Source organism: Sarcophilus harrisii, chromosome 3, assembly GCF_902635505.1.
Source record: "Sarcophilus harrisii chromosome 3, mSarHar1.11, whole genome shotgun sequence".
NCBI lineage: Eukaryota > Metazoa > Chordata > Mammalia > Dasyuromorphia > Dasyuridae > Sarcophilus > Sarcophilus harrisii.
The window spans coordinates 311,368,815-311,376,253 of record NC_045428.1 but is presented as its reverse complement, the minus strand read 5'-3'; the positions used below and the strand labels follow the sequence as shown (position 1 = coordinate 311,376,253).

Here is a 7,439-nt window from a genome sequence, read left to right as displayed (position 1 = left end):
AGAGACAGACAGACACAGAGACACAGATACACACACACACACATACAGAGACAGACAGACACAGAGACACAGATATACACACAAAGAGACAAGAGGCATTGCAGACACACAGAGACAGACACACACACATACAGAGACAGACAGACACAGAGACACAGATATACACACAAAGAGACAAGAGGCATTGCAGACACACAGAGACAGACACACACACACACACACATACAGAGACAGAGACAGACACACACACATACAGAGACAGACAGACACAGAGACACAGATATACACACAAAGAGACAAGAGGCATTGCAGACACACAGAGACAGACACACACACATACAGAGACAGACAGACACAGAGACACAGATATACACACAAAGAGACAAGAGGCATTGCAGACACACAGAGACAGACACACACACATACAGAGACAGACAGACACAGAGACACAGATACACACACAAAGAGACAAGAGGCATTGCAGACACACAGAGACAGACACACACACATACAGAGACAGACAGACACAGAGACACAGATATACACACAAAGAGACAAGAGGCATTGCAGACACACAGAGACAGACACACACACATACAGAGACAGACAGACACAGAGACACAGATATACACACAAAGAGACAAGAGGCATTGCAGACACACAGAGACAGACACACACACATAGAGAGACAGACAGACACAGAGACACAGATATACACACAAAGAGACAGGAGGCATTGCAGACACACAGAGACAGACACACACACATAGAGAGACAGACACAGATATACACGCAAAGAGACAGGAGGCATTGCAGACACACAGAGACAGACACACACACATACAGAGACAGACAGACACAGAGACACAGATATACACACAAAGAGACAAGAGGCATTGCAGACACACAGAGACAGACACACACACATACAGAGACAGACAGACACAGAGACACAGATACACACACAAAGAGACAAGAGGCATTGCAGACACACAGAGACAGACACACACACATACAGAGACAGACAGACACAGAGACACAGATACACACACAAAGAGACAGGAGGCATTGCAGACACACAGAGACAGACACACACACACATACAGAGACAGACAGACACAGAGACACAGATATACACACAAAGAGACAAGAGGCATTGCAGACACACAGAGACAGACACACACACACATACGGAGACAGAGACAGACACACGCAGAGACAAGGAGACAGGGAGGAGGTGGGAGTAGGGGGATGCTTTGCATTAATTTCACACCTCTCTGGGTTGGAGGAACAAACCTCCTTCCTTTCCCTCCTCCTCTGCCTCTCTCCCGGCTCCCCCCCAATCTAACACACATCAAAGAAAGGCTTTTATGCATTTTCCCCGCCGCCTCAGTTTGGCCGCTACGCGCCGGAGACACCGCTCCCTCCGCCCCTCGGCGCGAGGAGAGGAGGAAGGCAGAGCGCGGGGGAAGCTGCCAGGCCGCGGGCGGGCGGGGCTGAGGGGAAGTGAGCGCGGGCACATGCACGGCGGCCGCCGCGGGGGCGCGCGCGCGCGCGCGTCTGGGGGTGCCGCGGCGGCGGCGCTGGAAATGGCAGTTGCCGGACGGCTGGCGTAGCGCGCGGCTGCTCCTGGCGCTGGGGGCTGCTCTGGCCCGGGACGGGATGGGGGCACGAGAGCTCGGGGCCCGCGACGGCTGCTGCTGCTGCTGAGCGTGCGGGGCAGGTGAGTGCCCCGGCGGGCCCCGATGGGGAGGAGGGGGAGAACCCGGATGCGGCCGTGGCTGCGCGGTCTCCCCCGGCGTCGTGTGAGTGTGTGTGTGAGTGTGTGAGTGTGTGTGCACGCGCGCGCGCACAGATCGTGAGGCGCTGTGTGTGGGGTGCTAGGGGCGTGGGGGGCCGGGCATCAGCGCAGCCGAGGCCCGCAGAGCCGGGGCTCCTCCGCGTTTCCGACCCTGGGTCCGCACCATCCGCAACCTGCGGCGGCCCCCAGCGGGGGGGGGGGGGGGCGGCGAGGGGGGGCCGTTCGCGCGCCCCGGGGCGCCCGCAGCTGCGGGGGAGGAGGAATGTGTGTGTGTGTGCGTGTGTGACATGTCGCGATAGTGATGGCTTTTGTCGGATTGCCTGCCAGAGACACGTCACGGTTTGCGACTTCTCGGAGAGCTCCGGAGCGGGTGCGGAAGAGCGTCCGAAAGGCTCGGTGGCTTCTCTAGGTGCTGCGTCTGGTAGCGACCCCGGGCTCTTAGTCTCGGATTAGTTTCCTGAAAGGTGGAGAGGAAACTCCCCGCGAGCTCCTGCCAGATGTTTTGCCTCCTTTCTGTGGGACGGTAGAAAGCAGCTGGTCCGAACTAGTAAAAAAGGGAAAGACGGAGTGCTGGGGGCGGAGAAGAAAACGAAAATAAAGAAGATATTTACTGCTTTTAGAGAAGATGATTTACAACAAATCTCTTATCTCTACAGTTTCCCATGTTTAGCTTAGGTTGCCTTTTATCATTGGGTTACATTTAAGTCTGGGATGCTGAGGGGACTCGGCCTTTGGTATCTGCTGCTAATTGATGACTGCGGACGTACTGTTAGAGGCAAATTGATTTCTGAGGTGTTTTCTAGTTGCAACACTTGAACGAGTTGCTAAAGAGCTACAGTTGAATGTGGTTTGCCTGATATTTTTAGCGGTCCAGAAGAAAACTTGGTAATAATGCCTGTTTAATTAAGTATGTGGCTGAGGGGAAGGTTAAAAAGTTAAGTTAAATAATTTTAAGATTGTTCTTGGTGGGACACAAAATTTGAAATGTTTCAGTTTCATGAGGTAAAATTATTTTACGAAGCCTAGTGACAATTATTTATTGTCATTTGTTACATCGTACAAATGTGCAAGAATATGGAAACAGGCCTCCTCTAGATTGCTACATTTGAAGTAAGTAACAAGTGGTTTTGTAAATGGTTATGGGCAAGGTTTACAATGGAGTCATAATTAGGTTTAGTACTTTTTAGACGCACCATGCCATTATTTAGAAATGATTCCCAGGAATAAATGTAGCACTCAAGTCAAATGAAGAAAAATTAGAGATCTTTTATGCTTCGCTTCTTATTTTTTTAATAGGTTTTTATCACTTGTAGTTCTTAAAGATAGAACTTTGGCAGCCATATAAAAAAATTTAGTTTGGAAATTCTTTTTAAATTTAATTATGAAAGGCAGTTTTAGTGTAGTGGATACAATGTTTGGACTTCAAAGTTTAGGAAGACTGCTTTAAAAAAGACTGCCACCAACAACTTTGGGATGATGGTCAAATCACTTAACTTCTCTGACCCAATTTCTTGTTAAGTTATAGAAAGATTAGATTGTGTTCTCTTTCAGCAACATTTTATGTTGCTTAGTCTTAAATGTTAACAACTCTCTACACGAATCTTGGGTTGAAAGATATTTGAGGTAGGCTATTTAGGAGACTTCAATTTTAGTGTTACCTTTGCTACTCTGCTTCCTGTTCTATCATTTAACCCATCTAAAATGGGTTGGTGGAGTAGATTATTTTGAAGGTTTCTAGACCCAGCATTTTATGTCACTGCTTTTTATTTTAGATCAACTTTATCCATTCTCTGTATCCTCTACTCCAGACGACCTATGTTGTGCACTTAATGATGCTGCATATGCTCAGACTTTAAAAATGTTAATGAATGAAAAGTAGATGATGAGAAGAGCTTGAATTTTAAAAATACATCCTGCCAAACTTTTACTTGAATGGTGTCTTAGTGCTAAAGATTTAACTGGTTATTTTAGCATATGCATCATCATTCAGCTTTAAACAAGCTTTACCTTATATTGCCATGTAGAGTTTTGATCATATTTTAAAAATTTAAATTTGGCTAGGTCGGATTTGGAGGCTTAAAAGATTTAATTTTTTTTTTTTTACTTGAGTGTATAGGATTCTCTGAAAAGATAGTGATTTATTTGTTTTTATTACACAACAAAACCTTTGAGTTTGGAAAATAATTGTGTAAATATTTTAATTTGGTATCAAGATCTCAAATTATCTAATTTAGATGTTATATTTTGACCAATTGTTCTCAATTGATTACTGTTAACTACTAAAAGTGGAAATGAGATCTTTGTTATTGTGTATAAAGAATTTCTTTTTTTATGTTTCTTGGTCTTTTTTGCCTTAGATATTCATTATAGGACAAGAATCCTTGAGTTTGTTAGTCTTAATGTCTCCTCATTTAACTAAGCTAGGTTAAGATTTAGGCTAAGTAGAAAAAGGCACAGGGGAAAGTTATGGACGATTAGTGACAGTAATTTGAGAATTGGGGAGGATAAAGTCTGGGAAGAAAATAGGTTATGCATCTACTGGTCATCCTGCCATTTAGGGGAGGGGGCGGGGAACGGAGGGGCAGGGTGGGGGGGGAGTAAGAGGTGAAAAATTGGAACAAGAGGTTTGGCAATTGTTAATGCTGTAAAGTTACCCATGTATATATCCTGTAAATAAAAGGCTATTAAATTAAAAAAAAAAAAAGAAAAGAAAATAGGTTATGTTTGGGACCAGGAAATAGTAGAAGTACCTTGGTGAAAAGGAATTTTATAGAAAGATAAATTAACTAAAGGATATTTTAAAAATTTAAATTGTTCCTTTTTTAGCTGACTTGTATTACAATAGAAAGAGTACTGATGTTCATATTGGATAATTTTAATTTCAAATTCTGCATTTTATACTTGTTACCTGAATGAACTTGGAGAAATTAAACATCCTGGACCTCAGTTTCCTCACTAGTAGAAGGAAGGGGTTTGAATAAATGGCTTCTCAATTCTCTGATGTAGAATTATGATTCCAGTTCCATCCCCACATCCCACTGGTGCTCCCCTCCCCCCCCCCAATTCTTTTATTTCTTTTGTGCCTCTTTTGTATTAATAAGTTTATACATACTTTCATACCTCTGTTAGATTATATACTCTTTCTTTAATCTTACTGAAAAAGTCTTCAACATAATTTTGTTTTAAAGATTATTGTCTTACTTTGAATAGCACATGACCTATAATAGGAGTTTTAAGCTTGTTGATTATCAGTCTAGACATATGTTAGATCCCTAAGGAAAACTTCTAAGTCAACAAACAAGTCATCATGCATTTTATTAAGTGTTTCCTATTAGTTTAGCACTCTGCTGGGCCCTGGGGAGAAAAAGAAAAGCAAATAGCCCCTGACCTCAAAGAGCTCTTGTTCTAATGTGGGAGACAGCATGCAAACCACTATGTACATATTATATGTGTGGGTATGTTCATACATATGTACATATATACACTTACCTGACAAATTGGAGATAATCTCAGTGGGAAGGCATTAGCATAAAAGGGGCTAAGGAAAATTTTCTTTTAGGTGAGATTTTGGTTGAGACTTGAAGGAAACCAGGAGGCAGAGATGAAGAGGGAGCTAATGGTAGAAATGGTTAGACCTGTACTTTAAGATAATTTTGGCTACTGAGGAGAATGGGGAGAATCTGAGGCCATTGGAATAGTCTAGGCTCCTAGATAAGAAAATGCTGCTTATCTCATCAGACTTCATTTTCTCCCTTCTTCATCATTACCACCACCCAGGATTAAGATTATCAAAGACCATGTTCCCAGCCTTCCCCTAGATTCCTGGCAGTACCCATTTATTTCCCCCAGTCTGTTCACTTAGTTTTAGTATATCTAAATAGTTGAATTGTATGATAAAATTTTAACTACAGTCAGAGGAAAATTTGAGATGTCCTTAAAACAAAATACAATCACTTTTAAGTTTATTTTCATAAAGTACATTATTCATGAGAGTTCTTTGTAAACCTTAAAGGAAGTATAAAGGCATACCTAAGAGATAGTGTAGGTTCAATTCCAGACCACCAAATTAAGTGAATGAATAACTCAGTAAAGCAAGTCACATGGAATTTTGGTTTTCCAGTGCATATAAAATTTATGCATATAATGTTTTCATTATACTATATTCTATTAGGTGTGTATTAGTATTATGTCAAGTTAAAAAACACTGTATTATTAAAAAAAAAAAAGAGCTAACCACCATCTTAACTTTCAGTGGGTTATAATCTTTTTACTGGAAGAGCCTTTTGCTTTGGTGTCTTTGGTTATTAACTGATGAAGGTTGGTGGTTGCTGAAGATTGGAATGGGTATGGCACTTTCTTAAAATAAGACAACAATAAAGTTTGCTGCCTCAGTTGACTTTTCCTTTTCCTCGAACATTTAGAAACCATTGTAATTAATGTTAATAATTGTCCTAATAATGGCCTAACAATAATGTTGTGTCTCAGAAAATAGGGAGGCCTAAGAAGAGGGAGAGAGATGAGGAAGAGTCGGTTGATTTTTGGTACCTCTCCCCACCCCCAATTACAGTGGTAACATCAAAGATCACTGATTACAGATCACCAGAACAAATATCATAATAATGAAAAAGTTAGAAATATTATGAGAATTACTAAAATTTGACAGAAACATAATATGAGCACATGCTATTAGAAAAATAGCAATACCAATACCAATAGACTTGCTTGAGGCAGACATTCCACAAACCATTTTATGAAAATCTGTGAATAAAGCAAAGCACAATAAAATGATGTATGTCTGTGAATGTGTGGAGTAAGTGTTAGTCTAACCTTATATTACCTTAGGGGGTTTTCATGTTAAAATTAACCTTGTTTCTTCCAAATATATTACAACATACCAAACAAAATATATAAAAATAATATACTTCTGCCTCTATCATTTTTATCATTATCATCATCGCCATCATCATATTATACATTTTATTATAATACCTAGGGATGTAGTCAAGGGAAATAATCTTTTTTTTTTTTTTTAAACATGTATGATAACTGAGGCTTAGGTTAATTAATTTTTGTTAGGTTCCACGATAGTAAAATGTAGAGGCCAGATTCAGTTCACAACTTTTTTCAAGATTAGTGCTATTTTGCCTCTCTACATTTTGCTGGGGGTAAATTCGTATATAAATTTACAGGAATTTGGAGGGGTGTGGTGGATGAATCAGTCAGCCACAAGTTTTCAAAGGTGAGGCTGCTGGCAATTTATGACTCCTTAAAAATGAATGAAGTATGTGCTAAGCACTATGCTAACTTGGGTTTACAAATGGAAAAGATCTTAATCTCAAGGAAGGATAGCTAGGAGACTCAGTGCATAGAGCACTGGTTGCTGAGTCAAGGAGACCTGAGTGAAATTCAGCGTGAGACACTTAGTAGTAGTGTGACCCTGGACAAATCATTTACTTCTATTTGCCTCAGCTTCTCATTTATAAGATGAGCTAGATAGGGAAATGTCAAACTATTCCAGTATCTGCCAAGAAAATCCCAAATAGACTCTCAGAGAATCAGTTATGATTGAACAGAATTCTCATGAGTTCATTTTAATGGGTGAGACAACACAAATGGAAGGTTTAAGCTTCAATTCAGA

General features: G+C 41.2%; 1 protein-coding gene across 3 annotated transcripts in view; it reads left to right on the top strand.

Moving 5' to 3' along the window:
• The first annotated feature begins 1,535 nt into the window (after positions 1-1,535).
• PIK3CB (phosphatidylinositol-4,5-bisphosphate 3-kinase catalytic subunit beta) overlaps positions 1,536-7,439 on the top strand; it is a 149,402-nt gene continuing 143,498 nt past the window's right edge. For all 3 annotated transcript variants that reach the window (XM_031959816.1, XM_031959814.1, XM_031959815.1), the window contains exon 1: positions 1,536-1,723. The gene's annotated coding sequence lies outside the window, so the exon portion shown is untranslated. The remainder of the gene's footprint in view (positions 1,724-7,439) is intronic.